Source organism: Dama dama, chromosome 12, assembly GCF_033118175.1.
Source record: "Dama dama isolate Ldn47 chromosome 12, ASM3311817v1, whole genome shotgun sequence".
In the NCBI taxonomy this organism is placed as follows: Eukaryota; Metazoa; Chordata; class Mammalia; order Artiodactyla; family Cervidae; genus Dama; species Dama dama.
Genome location: NC_083692.1, coordinates 75,092,326 through 75,117,014, shown reverse-complemented (window position 1 = coordinate 75,117,014; position 24,689 = coordinate 75,092,326). Strand labels below are relative to the sequence as shown.

General features: G+C 44.2%; 7 non-coding genes across 7 annotated transcripts; all 7 read left to right on the top strand.

Moving 5' to 3' along the window:
- The first annotated feature begins 2,640 nt into the window (after positions 1-2,640).
- On the top strand, positions 2,641-2,722 carry TRNAL-UAG (transfer RNA leucine (anticodon UAG)). The gene has a single exon. It is a non-coding gene; the product is annotated as a tRNA-Leu (tRNA).
- A 4,163-nt stretch (positions 2,723-6,885) lies between these two features.
- On the top strand, positions 6,886-6,967 carry TRNAL-AAG (transfer RNA leucine (anticodon AAG)). The gene has a single exon. It is a non-coding gene; the product is annotated as a tRNA-Leu (tRNA).
- A 3,149-nt stretch (positions 6,968-10,116) lies between these two features.
- Positions 10,117-10,206, top strand: TRNAY-GUA (transfer RNA tyrosine (anticodon GUA)). The gene is given in 2 exon segments: positions 10,117-10,153; positions 10,171-10,206. It is a non-coding gene; the product is annotated as a tRNA-Tyr (tRNA).
- A 579-nt stretch (positions 10,207-10,785) lies between these two features.
- On the top strand, positions 10,786-10,875 carry TRNAY-GUA (transfer RNA tyrosine (anticodon GUA)). The gene is given in 2 exon segments: positions 10,786-10,822; positions 10,840-10,875. It is a non-coding gene; the product is annotated as a tRNA-Tyr (tRNA).
- Positions 10,876-13,549: 2,674 nt separating this feature from the next.
- On the top strand, positions 13,550-13,640 carry TRNAY-GUA (transfer RNA tyrosine (anticodon GUA)). Its single transcript is given in 2 exon segments — positions 13,550-13,586; positions 13,605-13,640. It is a non-coding gene; the product is annotated as a tRNA-Tyr (tRNA).
- Positions 13,641-15,190: 1,550 nt separating this feature from the next.
- Positions 15,191-15,281, top strand: TRNAY-GUA (transfer RNA tyrosine (anticodon GUA)). The gene is given in 2 exon segments: positions 15,191-15,227; positions 15,246-15,281. It is a non-coding gene; the product is annotated as a tRNA-Tyr (tRNA).
- A 1,550-nt stretch (positions 15,282-16,831) lies between these two features.
- On the top strand, positions 16,832-16,921 carry TRNAY-GUA (transfer RNA tyrosine (anticodon GUA)). Its single transcript is given in 2 exon segments — positions 16,832-16,868; positions 16,886-16,921. It is a non-coding gene; the product is annotated as a tRNA-Tyr (tRNA).
- The last annotated feature ends 7,768 nt before the right edge of the window (positions 16,922-24,689 follow it).

The following is a 24,689-nucleotide window of genomic DNA, read 5'->3' as shown; positions in this document are numbered from 1 at the left end:
AAACAAATACACTTGGCCAGAGACCTCAGAAGATAGCACAATTTGATTTCAGTTTTGTGTAGTTCATCTGAGATCTCCGGTGTTTCTAATCCTGGGCATCCTTGGGTTACAGTCTATTCATGCCTTAAGGGTCATAAAGTGGTCGATACTGTTCTTTAGTATTGGAAGGATCTTTTCCTTGTCCTTAACAGTTGTCTTTACTATTTTGCCAGGGTTTTCTGCTTTTCCCTCTCATTTATATCTAAGGCTTCTCATTTTTTCCCCTACTGCCACCACACTGAGCACCATCTCTTCCCTGCACACTGTTTTCAAGACATCAGATCTTTGACTCCTTTAGTTCACCTTCCTCATTTCTGTTGGAATTCCAAAATTCTACAAAACTGATCTCTGCTGCAATCAATGGTTCTCAAAGCATGGTCCCTGGATCAGTAGCATTTGCATCACCTAAAAACCTGTTAGAAATATAAATTCTTAGGCCCTTGGTCTTCTAAATCAGAAATTCCAAGAGCTGAGTCCAACAATTTGTCTTTTTAATAAGCCCTCAGGTGACTGTGATGCCTGCTGACATTTGAGAGTCAATGCTCTACCGCTGGAGAGATGCCCCTCTCCAGTGATGCCTCTCTCCACAGCAGCAGGGAGCTCCGGCCCCAGTATGCCTACCTCTTTAACCCTTGAAAATGCATTGTGGTTCATTGACAGAGATCCCACAGAGGATCTGAGTTAGCAATCTTCCTCCAATCCCTGCTCCCTTCACTTCTATGTTAAAACTTACGGGATTTCAAGAAGAGATCTCTGTCTCTATGCCCAAATTTCCCCTTTGGATAAAGACACCAGCCATATTGGGTTAGGGCCCACACTAATAACCTCATTTTAACTTGGTTATTCTGTTAAGTATCTTATTTCCAAATAAGGTCACATATTGAGGCACTGGGGATTAGGACTTCTATATAACCTTTTGGAGGGACAAAATTCCACCTACAACAAAGACCACAGAATTTTACAGGAGGCTCTGGGAAAATCCCCTTTATATGTCCAGGGAACCCCCAACACCACCATGGGATTAATTTTCTCTTCTCTTGGGGGAAATTAAGAGATAGTGACAATTGTCTATTCTTAAGGAAGTAAGCCAGGTCTGGGTGCTTCTTCCCTAACATAGACTGTATATTTGCAAGAGGGAGGGAGGCACAAGACATGAACATATACAACCTCCCCACTTAAAGCTCTCTGTGGAAATCTGCTCCCCAAATAGCTTTAATGTTATTAAATGAAGGGTGTGATCCGATGTCATCAAGGAGCCACACTTGCTACTTTCTTAGAAGGCAGAAAATTGGCCCAAACATCCCCCAATCCCACCACCCAGCCTTTTGCTGTCACCTGTTCCCCCACCCCACCACCACCTCCAACAAGTCTAGGCAGTAGTTGTGAAATAATTCTGCTACAGCCACACACTAGCGAAAGAGATAGCAGCCATCTGGTCGTTCTGTAATTTCCAATTCGTTGTAAGTAAAAGAAGCAAGAGTTCCCTTCCGCATGGGGAACACAGAGACTCAAGTGTGTGGACCCTAAACAGACGCTCAAACGTTTGGAAAACCGATGTGTGTGGCAACTCATCTCTGTGTCAAGAGGAGTGACAGTGTGATGCTAATTTTCTCTCTTTCCGGCTCCGTTCCCCGGCTCCTCTCCGTAGCTTGGGGTTCTCGGTAGGATGAGGTGCGGGAGTCGCGGAGTTCTCAGGAGTACCAGCCTGGGCTCAGAATCCTCCCTCAGTCCCTGGAGAAGGGCTTCTCTGGCTTCTCCTTCTGCAGTCGCCAGTGGTAATAACCGCTGCATGGCTACAGCTGCGCAGGGGAGACAGGACCTCTCTGGGAGACGCAGAAATATATGTTCCAAAGAAAGGGACTAAAGGCTCCCTGGAAGCAAGAACCGATCCAACCTAAAAGAAAGCCTTCTCTTGCAACAGACTGAATTGCGAAGATTCTGCTTGGGCTGACCCTAGGCAGCGGGCATTGATTGGCGTCGACTTTTGGGGCTCTCGGCCACTAAGAGCAAAAGGGAACTGGGAGACAAGGGTTTTTTTGTCTCGTTTTGGTTTTGTTTGTTTGTTTATTTTAATCCTTTAACGCACGCCTTATGCATGCCTCCTGGAGACTCAAGACTGCTCTCCCGGCTTCAGAATCGAAAAGTATCGAACTCAAAATTTAGCAAAAAACTGAAGTCCAGGCACCCGGAGCTGACAGGGAAAGGCAGCTTTGCTCATTCTTACTCCACCACCACCAGTATCCCCAAGCAATATGGATACTGATCACTTTTTGTCCAATCAACAAATAGTTTTCGAGCGCTTACTGGATGCAAAGCAGAACCTGATGCGACTCACCTTCGGGAAGTTGTTTCATTCCACACCCTAAGAGCTGCGCTTCCGGAGCTTTGAAGTTACTTCCCCTTTAGTTCCTGGAGTGAAAAAAACTATTTGCGTTGGGTGGATACAGGTTCGAGTTCTAGTAGAGCAGAGAAGAACTTTCTTAGTGTCCTTTGGTGATATCTAGAATCAAGGTTTGGGGTCACAGAGGAGAGAACAATGCTGAAAAAAAAAAGGCAGAAAGGTATAACTAGCAAGTGTAGGGGGATGCTTGGTGTGGGTGCGGTAGCGTGGCCGAGCGGTCTAAGGCGCTGGATTTAGGCTCCAGTCTCTCTGGAGGCGTGGGTTCGAATCCCACCGCTGCCAAAGTTTTGTTTCTTGATCGTGGATGATCACGACCCACGTCCTCGCTACAGGACCGGATGAGGACTTGTCAAAAGGATAGCATTTAAGCTGGGGCTTTTTGAAGTTGAGAGAAGAGAGGTGCAGAGCCTTGAAAGTGCACGTGCCCCACAGCGGGCTGCCCTAGCAGAGGAGAGCAGGGAGTGAAGACAGATTGTCTCATCATTTGCTGCTAAGCCAGCAAACTTCAGGCAGTTGCAGATTGTCCCTGTGCAGTTTCTGCTGCTGACTGCCTCTGGGATCTCTACTGTTTCCTACTGGTGATCTCTGTTTATCTGCTGCTCTCCTCACTTAAACAACACCCCCTCTCTCCCTCACCCTTTCTCTTTCCTTTCCCTCCAGGCAAGGGTGGTAAAGTCAGGCCAGTAAAGCAGATGGGTTAAACTGGAAGAGAATCATCGAGGGAGGCAACTGCTCCTCAGTTTACCAACTGTGCCACCAGGGATGCCCCATCAGCTCAGGGGAGTGATTTAATTCCTAGGCTTGAGTCAGCCAAAGAAGAGTACTCCGACTCTACCTAGCACCTAGTGTCCTAGTGAATTGAAGTCGCTCAGTCGTGTCCGACTCTTTGCGACCCCATGGACTGTAGCCTACCATGCTCCTCCGTCCATGGGATTTTCCAGGCAAGAGTACTGGAGTGGGTTGCCATTTCCTTCTCCAGAGGATCTTCCATAGTGTCCTAGGATGAGTTCAAAGTCAGAATTTGAGCTCTTTAAGGAACACTCTCACTTTCTGACCCTAGAGGGCAGTGCCTTTCCTGCCCAATGTGCACCACCTTTGGTTCCCAAAGGGTGCATTGGGCACGGTTTGGCACCAACTGCACTCAGATTTGAATCCAGGTATCTCCCCTTCCTTAAGCCTTTGAGGAGTCATTGGTTCATTTTAGTAGGTGGTGATGGTCCTGACTGGCCTGTCGAGGCAAACAATAAATTTGTCCATGTGACTTGTTACTCTAGTCAGCTTCTGAAAGTGAAGTGAAAGTGTTAGGTGCTCAGTCCTGTCTATTTGAGACCCCATGGACTGGAACCCGCCACGCTCCTCTGTCCATGGAATTCTCCAGGCAAGTGAAAATTCTTTGCTGTGGGGGCCTGTTATATGCATTGCAGAATGTGAAAATGTCTCCAGACATTGCCAAATGTCCCCTAAGAGGCAATATCTGCACTAAAGACTCGGGCTGCAACTACACTGTTATCTCTGTGTTTGGCTTGTTGTGTCAGTTTCCTACAACATCTTTTGAAAGGTAGAGGTTCTTAATTTTATGAAGTACAGTTAATCATTTTGCTTGATTTTTCTTTTATGGATCGTGCTTGTAATGTTACATCTAAGAAATCTTCTTCCAACACAAGTTGACAAAGATTTTATTTTAAATATTTTATAATTTTGGCTTTTGATATGTTTCAGTCAATTTTTTATTCAGTGTGAAGTAAGGATCAAAAAAATTTTTAAAGATCATTTTTTGAAAAGACTACTTTTCTCTACTGAATTGTCTTTGAAATTTTGTCAACAATTAGTTGATAATATATGTGTAATTCTACCTCTGTACTCCTGTTCCATTGATCTATTTTTTTTGTATCTTAATGCCAATACTAGTCTTGATTATAGCAGCTTTATAGTCTTGATATCAAACTTTAACTTTTCAGAGTACTCTCCTTTTCAGAGTTGTTTGGGACATACTATGTCTTTGAATTTCCATATGAATTTTCCATATGAATCAGTCAGCTGATTGTTTTCCAGGGAAAAAATAAAAAGGCCTGTTGTTATTTTGATTTGGATTGCATTGAACCTATAAATTAATTTAGAGATAATTGATATCTTAACAATATTGCTTTCTCATTCATTAACATAAAATGTTTCTCCTTGAATTTAGATTTTCTTTCATTTCTCTCAGTCTTTGTGTGTGTGTGTGTACAAATTTTGGACATATTTTAATGCTAAGTATTTCATTTAATAATTCTATGGTAACTTGGATTCTTTTTAAAAGAATCCAAAATCAATTTCTGATTGTTCATTGCTGGTATATACTATGTGTATATATATTATACACTATATATATACTTACATATATGTATGTATGTATATATATATGTGTGTGTGTCCAACTCTTTGTGACCCCATGGACTGCAGCTTGCCAGGCTTCCCTGCCCTTCACCACCTCCTGGAGTTTGCTCAAACTCACAGTAATATATACAATTAATTTTAATATTAATCTTATATTCTACAATTTTTCTAGATTCACTTATTAGTTATAGCTTTCTGAAGATTCCATAGAATTTTTAAATAGGCTTTCAAGTTTGATTTGCTTTATACTTTTCCAATTGAGTTTTATTCCAGATTGGTTTCACAACAAAGCTTATATTAAACCCAGTGCATTTCCCCACTGCTAACAACTCCATCCTCCATCAACACACAGATCAAAGAACTGAAGCTACTGCTCAGCTGTAAATGTGATATCAGCTACAGACTTTTAAGGAATCTAGAATGAAGTCCTGGAACCAGGTCAGTGACTCAGTCAACTCCCAAAACAATTTGCAGTTCCGAATTCGCAGTTGTGTGGTTTCAGAAGTGTCTCTGGCCCTGCCACTCTGCTCAGACTGACAGGAAATCCACTCAACAACAGGGATCCGTGAGAGCCTGGAACTTCTGCATTATCCCCAGTGGCCTGTTGCCCACCTGCTAGAACAGCCACGAGGACAGTTGTGTCTGGGCCAAAGCCACTCAACTGGGGGCATGTTCAAATGTTACGCAGAAGAGGCTAACACTGATCTATAAAGAAAAAATAGCTGCTCACATTGACCTTGGCTCACTATGCACCAAGCACTGTGCCAAGCACTCAGTACTTCATCTTTGTAACAACCCTGTAAGGTAGATTGTAGCATTATTTATCCTCATATCAAATGCAAATTGTGTGAGCATCTGTTCTCTCTTTATGAGAACAGAGAGAAGACATCTCCGGGTGTCTTAGAAACAGAGTGTAAAACCATGTAAGAAGCTTCTTCTCTGAAGAAATAGTTCAGCAGAGCCACATGTGTGCATTCTTTGATGTCTCACTCAAGAGTGAAGTCACATACTTGCCTAAGTTTCAAAGCTATTAAGTGGCAAACAGTTCCTACAATGGCTACAACCCAAGTTCCAGTTCTAAGAGAAAGGGACAAAATGACCCTTGAGTGGCCTAAACTCTATAGCTTATCCTCTGGAAAGTGACTCTGGAGAAGGCGATCTGTCAGTGAGGACAGGATATTCTGTGATAGTAACAACTGCCTGATGAGAAAGAGGATAACTGCAGGGATCAGAAGCCCCAGTCTGGCCTCTATGGAGCTTCAAGATTTCTGTCACCAAAACGTTTTTCTCGGAGAAATGAACATGTTTTGTCGCTGGGCTAGGATTTCCCCGCACAAGTTCCCTAGCAGATTCCGAGGGTGGATTTGCAACGCAGAGATGTCAACAGTGGCAACCTGGGAGACCCTTCAGCTCCTAAAGTCACCAAATGCAAATCGCGTGAGCATCTGCTCTCTCCTTATGAGAACAGAGAGAAGTGTCTTAGGAACAGAGTGTAAAACCATATAAGAAGCTTCTTCTCTAAAGAAATAATTCAGCAGAGCCACATGTGTGCATTCTTTGATGTCTCAGCTGGTGAAATAGGGGGAGTTATAGAATTCTGTTGGCATCTTTGGGTTGTTGGTTAGGTTCCAAATAGGCGCTGGAGCATTTGCGAATGCTCTAAAAACGCCATTGGATGTCATGTTCCTTTAAAGATAAGATTTTCCGTAGCTTTAATTAGCAACAGCCTTCGTTTATCTTTGTAAGAGATTTATGGCAGACTGAGGAAGCCGCAAGGAATAAAACATAGTAACACTGCTGAAGACCCACACCCTAGTGTGTGGTACAGATTTAATTCATTCATTACCCATTTATTCATTCACTAAATTCTTCTCCTTTAAGCCCTGGGTGGAAGATGAAAAATTCAGAGCCAAAGAGGAGAGTAAATTTTTGCGGTAAGTGTCCGCTGTGCCCTGAACCCCTTGCTCTTGACGTTTGAAGTTAGGACTTCAAGAATGTATTGTGTAAAGCAGAGTTGAGATGTAAAGAAAGTATTATCTGAAAGAGCGGTAAATATGCGTCCAGCATCTGGTAGCGTGGCCGAGCGGTCTAAGGCGCTGGATTAAGGCTCCAGTCTCTTCGGGGGCGTGGGTTCGAATCCCACCGCTGCCAGGGAAAGTTTTTGCCAGTTGCAGAAGACTCAGATCTAAAATGAGACAAATATTGCACCTACTAGGTTAGAGGTGAGAGATTGAGCCTGTGGGAGCGAGGTTCAGTTAAAACTAGTCAAACGCTTTCTCTGGCGAGGAAGTTTTGCTAATTAGTAACGTTTTGATTGGTCTTCAAAGATGGGGAATTTCACGAAGGGGATAGGGGTCATCAGAAACAAGTTTTAAGACCTTAAAACGGAAGCTTTAAGTGAAAACGCACTCCGGAAGACGAATTTGTCACATTCGACAAGGGACTGATAAAAGGGTAGGGGAAAGGGGGAGCGGTGTCCTTTTTTTTCCCCCTCCACATTTTTACAGAGGGAAATTCACAGAGGCTTCGCGGGCAGTGTAAAATCGAAATTCAAGCGGCAACTTCTTTGGCAAAAGTGCAGGGAGTAGCCCTTGGGTCCATACTGTCGTCAGAGTACAGCGGAACTTTAGAGTCAGTTTCTCAGGTCCTCAGTTCTCCATTGGTCTGTTTGCTCTGGGACGCATCTGCCTCTCCACGCCCAAGCCCCATTTCTGGCCTCCTGATGAAGACTGCATCTTTCTCTACCAGGAAGTGAGAAGGACAGGGAGGGTCTGAGGGAGACTGTCTGGAGTGTGACTCAACAAAAAAGCAATGTGCACGGGGAGGAGGGTGGTGTTTAAATTCTTGTAGACTTGAATCAAGGATCTTGGACAACTAACTTGGAAAATCAGCTCACTGCCCGTACCGCTTGCTTTCAAAAAGTCTGAGAATGTTTTAACCCATAATCTGAACTCCTATTAGACATTTTCACCTCTTAAACTGTGAGTACAGGTAACTTTGGATCTTTGCCCACATTTCAGGGTTCCAGGAGAGTGTATGGATGGAATTTGATGTCCACTGAAATCCAGGTTGAATTAAAGTATTACACCTTTCTCAGTGTCTTTGTAGAGGCCCATTTTGCAGGAGAGAGCATCCTTAGGCAAAGGAGAGAGCACCTTCAGGAGGTGGTGAAGGAGCAGAGATGGCCCATATCCTTAAAAGAAACATCAAGAAAAGTTTCCAGTTCCTGGCTGAATTCTCAGTCTAAGGGTCTGCGTATGATTGTTCCTCTTTTGCTTAGAAAACTCACTTAACAAAATCGCAATCTTTGTTCAACATAAACATTGCACCCCTGCACTCACCAAGCTGAACTAGAATGAAGAGAAACCCAGTAATGCTCAAATGGTCTCAATTTAAATTCATGACAATGATCTCAAGTGCATCTGCATAATAATCTTACTATTTTTGTCAATCACTTCACTGTACCATTCTTAAAGGTGAATCTTTCATCCCTTCTATAGTGTCTTTAAAATAGCAATACCTCAGCATCCATTCTCACTCTTGGCTTTCTATTTCACTAAGGAAAGAGAACCATTCACAGGAGAATGTCTGCATGCACGATACTACAAGGTACCCATCTACAGGCATCTGAGGACTTTTATTCCTCCTGTTACTGTGAATGACCTAGCCAAGATAGACAAGATCATCCCCTCTAACTGCACACTAGAAGCCATCCTTTATTGCTTACCCAAGAACATTCTTTCTAGCAACAGTATACATGTAAATAGATAGACATGGACAAAATCAATTCATGAATTTTTCAATTAATACTTTTTTCTGTTTGGAGGCGGTTTTATGTAAAAGAAAACTGAGCACAATGTAAAGAAAGTTCTCATATATATGCTCTCCCTGCTCCTCTTCCAACATTTTCCCTTCTAATGACAAATTGCATTGGTATAATACATTTTGTTACATTTGGTGAACCAGTTATACCATTTTTTAAATAATTAAATTCAGGCATCATCCTAGCAAAATTTCTTTGTTTGCCATTAAAGATTTCTTCAAACCTGGAGAGTAAAAGAAACTTGCAATAAAGGTCCCAAGAGATTCTGAGCATGCATAATTATAAACACACCCAGGATAACTATCCTGAACTTTCGAAACTCTTCCTTTATTTTCCCACTGGCTTGTCTCAGCCTGCATTTTAGACAAATATCTGTTGCCCTATATGCTGCTCTCATTGCACCCAGAAAGTGTTAGTTTCATCTGAAAGAGCAATGAGTGCTGAAACTTGGAGAATTAGAAACAAATATACTGCAAATTCTGACATAGAGATATAGAAATAGAGAAAGACAGGGGGGAAAAAAACAGACAAAAAGCAAGAGATAGAGACATAGAAACAAAGAAGAAAACAGTGAAAAAAAAAAGTTACAGAGAAAAATCAGACCAAGAGGGCTAGACACCCTGAGAGACAGAAAGAAAATGAGAAACAGACACAGCTATACAGGAAGAGGGAAAGTTTAAGAGAAAAGCACGAACTTAGGGATCAAAAAGGGATCAGAAATACACCTGGTAGTAGGAAGGTGGTGGGGAAAATAAAGAGGGCTGAAGCAAGGGAACTGAAGGGTGCAGGGAGTGGAAGATATATTCTGGAGAAACAGCTACTGACAAAGATTTCGGGTCTGTGGGCAGAAAAGATCCAAGTTCCTAACTGGCCTCAGCGAACAGGGCAGAAGAGTACCGATGCGCGCCGTCGTCCCCGCGGAACCGAACGTCACTTTCTCCATCACTTCCCAGGAAGCCTCACTGAGCGCAAAAAGTCAGACTAGGTCTAGGTGAGCACCGCAGTCCCGGTCTGGAGTGAGTGTTGAGGCGACGTGAGTACAGAACCTGGGGCGGGAGTTGAGTGGGATGGGGAGAGGCGGTTAGAGGCGGCGATTCTCCTCAAAAGGTCTTCATTGACCCTGCAGGATGCTTTCTGCTGCTCTCCATTCCTTCGCAAGCCCGCCATCAGACAACCCACGCTTCCCTTTGGCTGACGCCCCCTTTACCCTCACCTCTTATAGGGTTTCTGACCTAGGATGGCCGGTATCCCACCAGTCCGTGTAGAAAGGAGCAGGGGAGAGAAAAGACTGTCCAGGCCCAGACATTCTGAAAATAGCCACCCCAGGATGCTTGACAACCACGGAGCTGGCATGTACATCTCTCTTTGCCAAGAAGGCTTCCAACCAATCGGACGCTTGATGTACCCGGGGTCATCCAGTGTGTTGGCCTCTGTCCTTTCTGTAAAAAGGAAGGACCCAGGGTGACCCAATGTGCACCCTTCGATAGCTCAGCTGGTAGAGCGGAGGACTGTAGGTCTACTACATGTGGACATCCTTAGGTCGCTGGTTCTACTCCGGCTCGAAGGAAGTGCCTCACTTGCTTTTGCCCCATCATAAATGCCACCACCGCCTGGCACCTGGTGCCTCTGCCCTGCAAATTGGCCCTTGCCCGTGCGCTACAAAATCATCTTCATTCTCACTGGACAAAGCCAACAAAGCCCTTCCGGAGTCACTTGTCCCTTTCCCAAATCCAAGGACACATGCCTTTCATCCGAAAGCAACCTGAGTGGACTGCGGCAACCCCTTCAACATCCCAAGCCCTTTAAGTTTTTATTCATGCACCTCTTCCTGGGGAAGACAAATACCCCCTCTTGCACTACCATTTTGTTCAACATGGACAGATTCCTGACAAACATGTGTCCACACAGGAGCTGCCCACTGCAAGCCCTGGAGCCCAACAAGCACACAGGCCATCTCATAGTTCACAGAAAACCAAGGCATTCTTCTTGAAAATCCTCCCACTGAGTTTCCTAGTGGGTGGGATGGAAGGAGGCGCTTAGAGGTGGTGCTCCTTTGAGGAGCAGTGAGGCTCCTGTTCCTTGGCCCCTCTCATTTTTGCAAAAATAAAGGACCCAGTGCTTGTCAGTGGAATGTATGAATATGCATCCTTTGATAGCTCAGCTGGTAGAGCGGAGGACTGTAGACTTGATAAATGTGGACATCCTTAGGTTGCTGGTTCGATTCTGGCTCAAAGGAAGTGCCTTTGTTACTTTTGCCCCATCATGAGGGCTACTAGTGAAATGTGTCCACTGACATATGCCCTCCAGCCCCAAACACTCCTTTTCTCCTGCCTTAGGAGGCTGCCCCAACAAGGCACCCTGTTGACCCCCCAAGCCCTTTTAATTTTTATTCACCCACCTCTCCCCAGGGACAGCAGCACCTGCTCTGCTACTACACTTACTCAACATGGATAGACCCAGCCACACAGTACCTGCCCACCACAAGCCCTGGAGCCGGACAAGCACTGGGCCATGAAATGGGTCATGGACAATGAAGGCATTCTTCTTGAAAATCCTCCCATTCAATTTCTCTTTCCTACTCGGCCTAGTCCTAGGGTGGTCCCTTGCTTCTCTCTTCTGTCTAGCCCAACTGCAGTCTCTGTGTGTCCTTGTCCATTTCTCCAACTTTCTCTCTGACTCTCTCTTTCTCTTTCTCCCTCATTCTCACATTTGCTCTCTCTTTCTGTGTTTCTTTCACATAATCCATAAATATATAGACATAGGGAGACAGAAAACCTCCATCACTATTCATTTTCTATACTGTGGGACAGGACTGCCATGCTGGGATGTACCAAGCCGCTGCCAACTCTACACCTGCATTGAGAGCCACTGGCATTGGCAGTGGCAACAGACACCTAGGCTCTCAGGACAGGGGGAGAAGGCTTGGAGTCATGATGAAAACTTCAGAGGCCTGATTCAGGTCTCCTGTCAGAGAACTAGGCTGAGGCCATGGGAAAACGTCAAATTCCTTGAAACTTCACAGCTCTTCTGGTTGCTATAGGAACCTTTGAGTTCCTTCTGAAAGACTAATGATTGCTCCGACTCTATACAATGGAGGGAAAAACACGTGCACTGATTCCCCTGCTGCTTCTGATGGAAGATATAGCAATAGAACTGGAGATAAAGACAGAGAGAGACCAAGGGGGAGTGACTACAAGTGGAGGGGGACATGGAGAGGAGCAGAGTTTGTGAGCAAAAAGAAAGATTTATAGTTGAGTGAGCACTGAGAGTAGGAAAAGTGGGGGTGGAGGGGAGGGCAGATAATGGTGGCTGAAGGCAGGGAGCAGAAGGGGCCAGGGAGTGGGGTTTGATGGCTGGATGTGTGATCTGGAGGGGTACACCCACTGTCCTCCTTACACAGGCCACTGGCCTGTGCTTTCTGACCAGCTGGCTTAATTAAGGGCCGGGCCCTTAGGCTACATGGGCTGGGCCTTCCCACTGACCCCCATCCATCCCCAACTGAGCTAGGCTGAAGAGGTGGTGGTGGTTGGGGGAGGGTTGTCAAGGCTTGTGGGTGCAGAGAGGAAAGCCAGGGTGTGGCCCTTGCTCTTTTCCCTCTTGTGGGAGGGAAACTTCTGAAGGTGGGAGATATGTTGGGAAAGCATGGGAAAGAGGACTATCTGTACAACGGTGATGGGTTTGTGACTCTCTGCAGTCCCGGGGCCCAGCTGCTGGCCTCCCCTGACTCTTAAGCCCACAAATCCCTGTTCAGTTCAGGTTCTGCGTCTGCATTCAGACTGCATTTCCCCACACAGTTTCCTCTCCAGGTGAGCTGCCCCAGGTCTTCCCATGTCCCACTGCTGGCTAAAAGGGGCTGAGCCCGGGGCTGTGGCGTCTCCAGGGTCCATGGGGTGGTCCCACTGCTTTCCCACAGGAGACCTTCAGGAGAAAGGTTTTATTGCTCTGTGACCACACAGAGTCTCCAGCCTCAAATGTCACCTTCTGCAGAGACCAGCAGACAGGGACCGAAGAGATTTTCTAAGGCTTTCATTGGATGTGCCCACAGACACCCCTACCTCCTCCCCCTCCCCCTCTCCAAGGGAATTGGAGGTTCCCAGGTTTGGGGGAACTAACTCTGACGTTTTGGGGATGTATCAGGGGCAGGGGAGTCCCCATAGCTGGGAGATGGACTCTGATGACTTGGATACTCTAGGGTGAGCCCTAGCACAGTCAAATCCTCCTGTCTGGAGCCTCACAGTGAGCAGTAGGGGACCTCCGTGGACATGGCCTCATCCTCACAGGAGCAGACCTGTGGGTCTTTTGATCAGGGGTGGTGACACAGGCATTGGAGGGCAGGTGACTTGGGTGTGGCCTGCTGCACCTCTGTGCTACCTGTGCTGGGTGGGTGACCACGCACTGTTGGGGTGGCGAGCCCACACCAGATAGGATCTGAAAGGTTTTTCAAAGACTCCAAGTGAGGGCAAGAGGTCCAAGTCGACAGCAGGGTGCTCTGGCTCCTCCCTTCCTCTTCTGCGCCTATCCAGGAAGCCCGCAGAATCTTGAACTACTTCAGGGAGCAGTCGCCTCTGCCAAAGGAATCCGGGTCTGTGGTCAAAGGAGGGGAACCAAGGCCCCAAATTGGGCTAGCCCAATCAACATCCTTTCCGCATCATTTCCCAGGAAGCCTCACTGCACGGAAAAGTAAGACTAGATCTAGGTGGGCACCAAGGCCCCTCTCTGGAGTGAGTAACAGGTAAAGGAGATACAGAACCAGGAATGGGGATTGGGGATGAAATAGATGCAATGGGGGAAGGAGCTTAGAGGCCCATGCTTCTCCTTAAGAAGCAGTGGGGCTCCATTTTCTTGTCCACCTTCGTTTCTGCGAAAAGAGAAGACCCAGTACTTGTCAATGGAAGGACCTACCTGTGCACCCTTCGATAGCTCAGCTGGTAGAGCGGAGGACTGTAGTATTACATGAATGTAGACATCCTTAGGTCGCTGGTTCGATTCCGGCTCGAAGGAAGTGCTTGGGTTTATTTTTTTTTTTTTAATCCATCACGAAGACCGCTTGCGCCCTCTACCGCTGCCCTGTATATTGACCCTGGCCCTTTCATCAGTAGATCATCCCCCTTTTCACAGGACAAAGCCCTTCTGAAGCCAATTACCCCTCCTTCCTGAAATCCATGGACAAATGCCCCTCATCCTAACAACACCCCCTTGCTCCTGCCTTCGCAGGCTACCCTAGTTAGCCACCCTCGCAACCTCCCAAGCCCTTTAAACTTTTATTCATGTATCTCTCTCCAGAGAAAACTGCACTCGCTCTGCCGCTACCGCTTATTCAACATGGACAGATCCGTGACAGATAAATGGCCACAGAGGAGCTTCCCACCACAAGCCCTGAAGCCCGACAAAGCACCCCTGCCATCACATGGGTCAGGGACAACCAAGGCATTCTTCTTGAAAATCCTCCCATTCAATTTCCCTTCCCTACTCTGCCTAGTCCTAGAATGGTCCATAACTTTTCTCTTCTGTCTAGCACCATGACCCCACGCCTCCTGTCTGGGACCTCACAACGAGCAGTAGGAGACCTTCAAGGACATGGACCTCGTCCTTGCACGTGAAAACCTGCGGGTATCTGGATCAGGAGTGGCCACGCTGGCACTGGAGGCCACACGCGGGTGTGGCTTGTCATACTTCCGTGCGACATGAGCTGGGTGGGTGACCAAGCATTGTTGGGGTGGCAGGCCCGCACCAGACGGGACCTTAAACATTTGTCAAAGACGCAGAGCAAAGGCAAGAGGTCCAAGCCTGACGGCAGAGTACTCTGGTCCTCCCTCCATCTCCCGTGCCTGTCCAGGAAGTCCACAGAATCTGGAGCCACATCAGGGAGCAGCCTTCTCTGGCCAAAGGAATCCGGATCTGTGAGCCGAGGAGGGGAGCCAAGTCCCCAGACTGGCCGCAGCTTGACCAGGCTTCTGGGTACCTAAGGGTGTGGTCTCCCCGCCTAGCCCGACATCCTTTCCCCATCACTTCCCAGGAAGCCTCACCGTGAGGAAAAGTGAGGCCAGCTCGTGGTAGCAACAGGGTCAGGTCGAGGTTAAGTGGAGGGGTGATGACGCCCCAGCACCAGAGCGCAGGTCTGGGTTTGGGTAAGGGCTGGGGGCGACGCTCAGACATTCCTCGAGGGCCCCTCAGCGGATCTTACCCAGGTAGGATCCTCTGCTTTCCTCCGCAAGCCGGCTCCCACCTCACCCACGCATCCATTTGGGTTTCAGTAACGCCCCCTTTTCCTCACCCTTTTTCCAGTTTTCTGGCCACAGAGGGCTGCTGTCCTGTTCTCTCTGAAGAAAGAGCCCAAGGGAGAGAAAATGAGTCAACAAGTAGCGGCCCGGGCTTAGATTCTGAAAATCGCCTTTCCGGGATGCCTGGCCACCACGGATCCCCGGCGTGTGCAGGCTCTTTGCCAAAGGACTTAGAGCCAACCCTGAGTATGTTGAACCCGGAACCTATTAAAGCCTTTTGGCTTTTGACATTTCTGCAAAAAGGAAGGACCCAGTTGACCGCATATGCACCCTTCGATAGCTCAGCTGGTAGAGCGGAGGACTGTAGTATTACATGAATGTAGACATCCTTAGGTCGCTGGTTCGATTCCGGCTCGAAGGAAGTGCTTGGGTTTATTTTTTTTTTTTTAATCCATCACGAAGACCGCTTGCGCCCTCTACCGCTGCCCTGTATATTGACCCTGGCCCTTTCATCAGTAGATCATCCCCCTTTTCACAGGACAAAGCCCTTCTGAAGCCAATTACCCCTCCTTCCTGAAATCCATGGACAAATGCCCCTCATCCTAACAACACCCCCTTGCTCCTGCCTTCGCAGGCTACCCTAGTTAGCCACCCTCGCAACCTCCCAAGCCCTTTAAACTTTTATTCATGTATCTCTCTCCAGAGAAAACTGCACTCGCTCTGCCGCTACCACTTATTCAACATGGACAGATCCGTGACAGATAAATGGCCACAGAGGAGCTTCCCACCACAAGCCCTGAAGCCCGACAAAGCACCCCTGCCATCACATGGGTCAGGGACAACCAAGGCATTCTTCTTGAAAATCCTCCCATTCAATTTCCCTTCCCTACTCTGCCTAGTCCTAGAATGGTCCATAACTTTTCTCTTCTGTCTAGCACCATGACCCCACGCCTCCTGTCTGGGACCTCACAACGAGCAGTAGGAGACCTTCAAGGACATGGACCTCGTCCTTGCACGTGAAAACCTGCGGGTATCTGGATCAGGAGTGGCCACGCTGGCACTGGAGGCCACACGCGGGTGTGGCTTGTCATACTTCCGTGCGACATGAGCTGGGTGGGTGACCAAGCATTGTTGGGGTGGCAGGCCCGCACCAGACGGGACCTTAAACATTTGTCAAAGACGCAGAGCAAAGGCAAGAGGTCCAAGCCTGACGGCAGAGTACTCTGGTCCTCCCTCCATCTCCCGTGCCTGTCCAGGAAGTCCACAGAATCTGGAGCCACATCAGGGAGCAGCCTTCTCTGGCCAAAGGAATCCGGATCTGTGAGCCGAGGAGGGGAGCCAAGTCCCCAGACTGGCCGCAGCTTGACCAGGCTTCTGGGTACCTAAGGGTGTGGTCTCCCCGCCTAGCCCGACATCCTTTCCCCATCACTTCCCAGGAAGCCTCACCGTGAGGAAAAGTGAGGCCAGCTCGTGGTAGCAACAGGGTCAGGTCGAGGTTAAGTGGAGGGGTGATGACGCCCCAGCACCAGAGCGCAGGTCTGGGTTTGGGTAAGGGCTGGGGGCGACGCTCAGACATTCCTCGAGGGCCCCTCAGCGGATCTTACCCAGGTAGGATCCTCTGCTTTCCTCCGCAAGCCGGCTCCCACCTCACCCACGCATCCATTTGGGTTTCAGTAACGCCCCCTTTTCCTCACCCTTTTTCCAGTTTTCTGGCCACAGAGGGCTGCTGTCCTGTTCTCTCTGAAGAAAGAGCCCAAGGGAGAGAAAATGAGTCAACAAGTAGCGGCCCGGGCTCAGATTCTGAAAATCGCCTTTCCGGGATGCCTGGCCACCACGGATCCCCGGCGTGTGCAGGCTCTTTGCCAAAGGACTTAGAGCCAACCCTGAGTATGTTGAACCCGGAACCTATTAAAGCCTTTTGGCTTTTGACATTTCTGCAAAAAGGAAGGACCCAGTTGACCGCATATGCACCCTTCGATAGCTCAGCTGGTAGAGCGGAGGACTGTAGATGCGAAGCATATAGACATCCTTAGGTCGCTGGTTCGATTCCGGCTCGAAGGAAGTGCAGCTGGTGGTTTTGCTCCGTCGTGAAGGCCGCCGCCACCCCCCCCACCCCCCCCCCCCCCCGCGGGCGCCCAGCTGCGCAAATTTACCCTTGCGAAGAAGGTTAGCATCTGAACTCTCACAGAATAAGGGCAGGAAAGCCCTTCTGGAGCCACCCTCACGGCGACCTGTGGACTGTCGCCAAGGAACACATTTGCTTCTTCTGAAGTCCACGGCTTTCAGCGCAAAACAGCCCCCGGTTCCCCAACCATCGCTCCCACTTAAGCGGACAGTAGCCCAACCCTCAAGCCTTTTACACTGTTATTTCCCTACAACTCTTGCTTTTGCATCTTCTGCCTAGCACAGCGCTCTCTGATACCCACATTTCTGAATTCGTTTTCTACAATAGTTTTTTAGGGCGGATGGATTCTTTAGGATTTTCTACATATAAAAATCATAAAATCTCCTAGCAGAGACAGTTTTACATCTTCCTTTCCAATTTGGATGCATTATATTGTATAGTATGGTATATACTATATATCACTTTGTTTTATTCCATCCCATTCTATTTGCCTGAATTCCTTAGCTAGAACTTCCTGTACAGTGTTGAATAGAAGTGGTGAAAGTGGTTGTCCACTCTTGTTCCTGAATTTAGGGAGAAAGTTTTCAATGTTTCACCATTAAGACTGATATTAGCTGCAGATTTTTCGTAGGTGTCCTTTATCATATTGAAGACGTTCCCTTGTATTCCTGGTTTGCTGAGTATTCTCATCAGGAAAGGATATCAAGTTTGTCTAATGTTTTTTCTTTATCAATTGGGATGATCATGTGTTTTCCCCCTCTATTTTGTTAACATGGCATATTATATTCATTTTCTTATGTTGAACCACTCTTACATTCTTGGGGTATATCCCAATTGGTTTTAGTGTATAATCTTTTTACTATGCTGCTGGATTAAGTTTACTGGTATTTGGTTGAGGACTTTTGTATTTGCATTCATGTGGTACAGTGGTGTATCATTTTCTTATTTTTTTTTTTTTTTCTAAATTTGATATGAGGCTAGTACTGGCCTCATAGAGTAAGTTTGGAAGCATTCCCTCTGCCTTTTGGCAGAGTTTGAGAAGGATTGGAGTTAATTTTTCTTTAAATGTTTGGTAGAATTCACCAATAAAGCCAAATGATCCTGAATTTTTCTTTAATAGGTTTTCAATTACTGATTTAACTTCTTTATTCACTATAGAATCTGTTCAGATTTTCTATTTTTCAAAGAAACTTTTGAGTGAGTTTTGATAGTTTGGGTATTTCTAGAAATTTTTCCATTTCATCTATGTTATCTAATTTGTTGGCATACAGGTGTTAATAGTATTCTCACAGTATTTTTTATTTCTGTAAGGTCAGTAGTAACATCTCCACTTTAATTCCTGATTTCAGTAATCTGATCTTTTTTTCTTTTGTTTTTTCCATTGTTAGTCAAGCTACAGATTTGTCGGGTTTTTTTTTTCATCTTTTCAAAAACCAACTTTTGGTTTTGTTGATTTTGTTTTTTAAAATTATTTTTCATTATCACCGCTCTAGTCTTTATTATTCCTTCCATCTGCTTGCTTTGTTTGTGTTTAGTTTGCTCCTCTTTTTTCCTAAAACTTTCCTTAAACTTTTCAACCTTAAGATTGAAGGTTAGGTTGTTGATTTGAGTTTTTTTTTTTTTAATGAATGCATTTATAGCTCTAAATTTCCTTCTGAACATTGCTTTTGCTGCATGGTTTAAGTTTTGGTATGTTGTGACTTTGTTTTCACTAATCTGTAAGTATTTTCTACTTTCTCTTGTGTTGGCTAATTTGACACATTTGTTGCTCAAAACTGTGTGATTTAAGTTTTTTCTGCTATTGATTTATAGTTTCATTGCATGGTGATCAGAAAAGACACTTGTATAATTTTATTGTGACTAGTTTTGTGGCCCAAAATCTATCTTGGAGAATGTTCACCTGTATTTCTGAGGGAGGTGTATTCTGTTGTCATTGGGTGGAATGTTCTATGTGTGGTCTGTTAGATCTGCACTGTTAGGTTAGCTTACCATGTTGAAGTCTTCTATTTCTTTATTTATCTTTTGTCTAGTTGTTTTCTCCATTACTTACACTGGAGTGTTGAAGTCTCCAATTATCATTGTAGGACCATCCAAATCTTTTTTTCATTTAAAAAATTAGAGGTAGGTTTTCTTATTAACAAGTTTTGCAAGTTCTTAATATAGCTGGATACTATATTACCTTTATTAGATATGTGATTTTAATATATATAATTTCCCCAACCTATAACTTGTTTATGTGTTGTCTTAACAGTATTTTTTTTGAGAAAGAAAACTTGTAATTCTGATGAAGTTCAATTTATCAATTTTTCTTTTATGGACTGTGCTTTTGATTTAGTTTCTATTAAATCTGCCTAAATCAAAGTCACAGAGGTTATATCTTATTTTGTACTTTTAGAAATTAAAATTAGTTTAGTTTTACATTTAAGTCTATGAATCTTTTTTTTACTTAGTTTTTATATATGGTCTAAGATGTAGATTAAAGTCCATTTTATCATGTGAATATCCAACTGTTCTTTCAATATTTGTTGAAAAGACTATACTTTTTCTGCTGAATTTCCTTTTCTCATTGAAAATCAAGTGGCCATAAATATGTGGGTCTATTTCTGCACCCTTCTGTTTCATAGATATTTGTCTGCCTTTATGTCACTTAATATTTCTCTCATATATTTTGTTTCTTAGTTCCGTGTTCTTTAAGATGGTCTTCAGACAATCCTGAATACCTGCTTGTCCTGCTTTATCCTTCTTTTCACACTGTGGTTATTATACTCAAGGCCAGATTATACATGGGTATGAGTTAACATATATGAATTAAGGACTACAGAATAATCTCCTATTCATATTTTAGATTTGTATTGTATTTCTTGTTCTTTTTATTCAATTCTGTGTGCTATTTTTTCTCCTGTAAGTTCCTCTTATATAAAATTTGATAATGGAACTCAATCTTGTTTTCCTATGTTATTTACTTACCCTTTTAAGGAAAAGAAGAAGGGAGAGAAAAGCAATCTTTATTTATTTTAAGAAATTTTATCATAATGAAAAAGACAATCTTCTGTTTTCAACATTTTCTTTTAATCCTATCTCCCCATTCTGAACTGTGATTCCGTGTGAATAGCGGTGCTTCTATATTGCCTCCACTATTTTTGGATCAGAAAGCAAGTTGTTTCTGGGAAGCTTGAATTCCTCCTGGAGTTGATCGTTCATTATAGTTTTACATTTCCTGGCTCTGAGTAGGCCACATGGTATCTGACATTCCCCAGTGGTTGGTTGGCTAATTTTGTGGAAATTGAGTTGCCACCTTTAGGGAAATATTTCTGACATTCATTAATTTTTAACTGCAGACAGTTTGTATTTCTAAAAACTTTGAATTTTCTTCACATATATACCTGATTGTAGCTACATATTTCTGACGCTTTTTCATTATGAAAAATTTCAAACATTCTGAAAATAAAGAAAATGGCATAATGAATAATCGTGTAACAAACTCATAGTTCCATGAATTACCAAATCATGGCCATGCTAATTTTATCTATACCTCCACTCATTTTATTTTGACGCAAATCCCAAGTATCATATCATTTTGCTATAAATTATTTTCTATACAGTTACCACAACAGGAATTTTACTGATGAGGAAAACTAAAGTCAAAGTGATATTAAAAGATGATTAAAATAGAAGCATAATTCCAGAATATTGAAATCCATCATTCAACAGAGTTGTCAAGCTAGCAGTCTCCTTAGTTTAAATATTTTCCTTCTGTTCTCCATATAATGACAGGGAAAGTTTTCCAGGATATCCTAAAAGTGAGTAATAAGGTACAGAACAGAGTAAGAAAGTCACAGGTAAAGAATTAAGCATTGTGACATTTGCCTACATACACACAAAACAACCCTGGAAAGTTGTGCAATAAAATAATGAAAATGGTTAAATAGGGAAGGGATATGGGATGGATGAGGTGGGGAGAAGGATTGGAACTTTAAAAATCTATACACTGTTGTATTTTTAAGTCATTTGAGTATGTTTTATATTTTTAAAATAAATATGATCTTTTCTTCTAAAATGTACTATTTCATGCAAAAACTAGGCTATTCCTATGATCAAGTCATTTTGAAAGTATTATAACAATACCAAGATCATTGTTAATTTGACAGATGGCTATATAGTTTAAAAAAAATTGCCTGACTTTGTAGTTAGAGTCTTAAGTTTTATAGTTCAATTATATGTTACAAACATATATGGCTTAAGTGTGCTTTACTAGCGCTCAGACTTCATGCGTCTCTCTTCGCTTCAACTTGTCCTCCTTGCAGCTCAACAAACAAGAGCCTCAGGTTCTACTTTAGTTTTGTTCAACTTACCTCAACCAGGGCTACCTGTCTGTGATCTCACTATTTCCTCATAATCTAAAGTGATGAAACTTCTCATGCCTCATTCATGTTTCCAGTTAGGTATTATCTTTTCTCTAAAAAAGAATATGTCCAGAAGAATGGAATTCAGTCAAACTGAGCCTCAGGGGGACCTCTGTACAATCAATCCTCCATATTCATGGGTTCTGCATCTGGGAACTCAACCAACCATGGATTTTAAATAAGCAGGGAAAAACAAATTTGCTATACCAACAAATATTTACATAGCATTTACATTGTATTGTGTGTGTGTGTATTAGCCACTCAGTCATGTCCGACTTCTTGCGATCCCATGGACTATAGCCTGATAGGCTCCTCCATCCATGGAATTCTCCAGGCAAGAATACTGGAGTGGGTTGCCATTTCCTACTGCATTACATTGTGTTAGGTATTATAAGTAATCTAGAAATGATTTAAAGTATAGCTTACCCTTGAACAACATGGGTCTGAACTGAACGAGTCCACTTACTTGTGGATTTTTCCAATAAATATAGTACCTACATTTTCATTTTACATATCCTTAAATTAACTAGCTAGGAGGGAAAGTTTCATTTCTCTTAAAGATCACAATATGTGAAATCAAAAGAAATCAGAAGGATTTGAGTACTGATTCTGACCAAATTGTTTCAGGTTTTTGCTCTTGGGTAAGTCATTTATGAATTCCTCTGTTTTTGAGGCAGAAATAGCAGTATGTGGGTTTTCAACTACATGGGAATTGGCATTCCTAAACCTCCCTCCCACCGCATTTTTCAAGAGTCAACTTTATAAGGAAGATCTGTGCAGGTTATATTAAAATACTATTCCATTCTAATCAAGGGGCTTGAGCACTCATAGTTTTTTTTTAATATCCCCAGGGGGTTCTGGAACTGATCTGATGCAGATAACAAGAGACAACTCTCCTTTTCTTCCTCTCAGCTTAAGACTCATCTCACAATACCAGCTTCTCCTCAAGTCTAGGGGTCAGAATAGTTTAATTCACTTATTTATTGAGCACCTAATGTGTTCTGGGCACTGTGTTTGGTGTTTGTTATTATACTAGAATATAATTCCTGTCCTACAAGTTCAGAATCTGGCATGAGACACAAATGAGAAAGTAGAATTCCAATTAGATATTGAGACTTAGTTTAGCAGAACCAGCCATGGATCAGGTTGGAGAGTGGGCAGGAGGTGGGGTTAAGGTTAGTGGGCAGGGGAACCTTCTCAGAAAAGAAGCTGATATGTGTCAGGGTAAACTGAGTTTTAGAACATGAATAGGAGTTAGTCAAGTCTTTATTCAAGGACATAAAGTGGACACAGATAGAAAAATGTGAAGAGTGGTTCAGAATTCTGAATAGTGTTTTAGGTGTGTGTGTTATTTATTACTAGAAGATAAGGTCCAAGGCTGGGAGAAGCAGTAAAAGCTAGGGATGATGCAGGGAAGCTTCTCTTATCTCATCCCACCCTTGAGGCTACTATTGCTTCCCAACCCAAAAGCCAGGGGAGGGATTCTCAATATCAGTGTAAATCCTCAGGGAGAAAACACAATGCTTCTGTAATTGGGATATAAATATGTCCCATGAGTGCTGTGCAGGAGAAAGACAGATGTTGGCTATGGTCCTCCACAGCTGGTCAGACTCCATTCTTTCTCTCATTTCCCCTGCATTGCCCAGTACTTTCGCAGCTGCTGGTTTGGGGTGAGTGACAGATGAAAGCAGAAGCATTCCCACTCAACCCTTGTTAAGGATCAGCCTCCTTTTCATCAAGCATTAAGTCTGGGAAACTTCTGTTAAATTGCAAATCTCTCTTGTGTCTTTGAGGATTATTTTCTCTCTTTCTTATGGCTTTATTTCCTCACCAACTGGATCTCTCTTCTTTAGCAGGCACTGCTGCTACCTGGGCTCCTAGTGTTTGGTTCAGTAAATCCTCATTTGGGGCATCACCACTGGAAACTCAAGTTTTTTTTTTATTGGAGAATAATTGCTTTATAGTGTTATGGTGGTCTCTGCTGTACATTGACATGAATTAGTCATAATTATATACAATATGTGTAATATATTATACATATATAATATATACATATCCCCTCCCTCCGTCACCCATTCCACCCTTCTAGGTTGTCACAGAGTTCCACGCTGGGCTCCATGTGTTATATAACAGCTTCCTGCTAATTATCTATTTTACACATGATCATGTATATGTGTCATTGCTACTTTCTCCATTTGTCCTAACCTCTCCTTCCCACTGGAGAAGGAAATGGCAATCCACTCCAGTACTCCTGCCTGGAAAACCCCATACCAGGTTCCTCTGGTAGGTTACAGTCCATGGGGTCGCAAACAGTCGGACACACCTGAGCAACTTCACTTTTCTTTTATTTTCTCCTTCCTGTGCTGAAACTCAAGTTTTGCATGAAGGATCCTACTTGTCAATAGATGGACTGGTTAGAAACCAGCCACTTCTTCAGTCTTCTCCTTCCCTGCTCTCAGGCTCATGCCAGGAGCCAGGGAGGACTGGGTCTCAAACAGAAAAACTGACAGTTTGTACATAAAACTCACCAGCAAAAAAGGTGACTATCTGGATTTAAATGGAACATTTTTCAACCATTAGAGACAAAAGGAGCTATAGGTAAGTGCGTGAAGTCTTTTCATAGGTAGATGAGTAGTTTAAACCCTCTATATCCACCCCTTGCCTTTCAGCCCCATGTTATTCTTTTAGTGACATACCTTGGAGCCCTATGAGATCATTGTATTTCACTTGAAGTGTACCTATTCAAACCTAAGGCAGTGATCAGATTGCAGAAGAAACTCTTCATACAGGGAGGAGAGGGTGGACCCTGATTGTTGACCTGGCCACGGCCACAAGAAAGGACAATGAGATGCAGCCTCCTTAGGATCAGAAAGTCCCTTTATTTACAAGGCAGAAGAAAAGCTTTGAAGAATTATACCCAGGAGGAAAGCACAAAAGAAGAAGCAGATTATCCACCTGCAGCCTCTTTCCCCAAGTGCTCTGCCCATTCTCAGGAACTCCAAGTGTGCCAGGCTATTGTCAGCCTCACAGCAGAAGTCATGGGAAGGACTCCAGGATGGAGCAGGACATTTCAGTCACAAAAAAGGGAAAGAAAATTCTTGCAGGGTGATCCTCAGCCTCATAGAGATATCAAAGACTTTCAAGGGCAGGTAGGAAGAATCCCTTCTATATTTTGATTTGGGACTCATTCTCTTCTCACTTAAGGGATAATTAGTTTCAGTATTTTCAGACAGCCAGAAAGAATCCTCTTTGAGGGGACCAGTCCTATTTCATTTCACTCCATTACTTATTTTCTGTGCTT